Here is a 794-nt window from a genome sequence, read left to right as displayed (position 1 = left end):
CAGCTTGTTGACTCCGGTCTATTAAAATGTTCTGCAGGGGCTCACGCCTCCAGCTGTTGGCAGCTGTCTTTAGAGTGGGAGGTCCCTGGTGTGTCTCTGCCTTCTGCTCCAGGTCTCAGTCAACGATTCTGAGACAACAGAATTACTATCATCAGCACCCCACTGTGTGCGAGATGAGGGATCTGTATCATCTACTCTATTCATATTTTAAAGAGTTAAGTTGGTTGTTCACTTTGGCAGCACTTGCACTAAAATTAGGGCTTCCCAGGTGGCTCAGCAGTAAAGAATCTACCTGCAATGCAGGAGACACAGGTTCGATCCCTGGGTCAGGAAAATGCCCTGGAGAAGGAAATGGCAACCCACTTCAGTATTCTTGCCTGGAAAGCCCACAGAGGAGCCTGGGGTGGTATATAGTATGTGGGGTCTTGAAACAGTTGGACATGACTTAGCGACTAAAACAACAACAACAAATACTAAAATTGGAAGGATACAGAGAAGATTAGCATGACCCCTGCACAAGGATGACATGCAAATTTGTAAAGCATTTCATATATATATTTTTTTACAGTGGAATATGACTCAGCCATAAAAACGAATGAAATAGTGCCATTTGCAGAGGCATGGACCTAGAGACACTCATACAGAGTGAACTAAATTAGAAAGAGAAAAACAAATATCATATAATATCCCTTATGTGTGAAATCCAGAAAGGTGGTATAGATGAACTTACTGACAAAGCAGAAGTAGAGACAAAGATGTAGGGAGGAAACTTATGGACACCGAGGTGGGGGAAG

At 43.3% G+C, this 794-nt stretch overlaps 1 non-coding gene across 1 annotated transcript; it reads left to right on the top strand.

Annotated features, from left to right (window-relative positions):
* Positions 1-448: 448 nt before the first annotated feature.
* On the top strand, positions 449-556 carry LOC139185272 (U6 spliceosomal RNA). The gene has a single exon (XR_011568880.1). It is a non-coding gene; the product is annotated as a U6 spliceosomal RNA (small nuclear RNA).
* The last annotated feature ends 238 nt before the right edge of the window (positions 557-794 follow it).

The sequence above is a fragment of the Bos indicus genome, chromosome 1 (genome assembly GCF_029378745.1).
Source record: "Bos indicus isolate NIAB-ARS_2022 breed Sahiwal x Tharparkar chromosome 1, NIAB-ARS_B.indTharparkar_mat_pri_1.0, whole genome shotgun sequence".
NCBI classification, from domain to species: Eukaryota; Metazoa; Chordata; class Mammalia; order Artiodactyla; family Bovidae; genus Bos; species Bos indicus.
The sequence above is the reverse complement of the archived record's forward strand: the minus strand, read 5'-3'. Positions and strand labels throughout refer to the sequence as shown.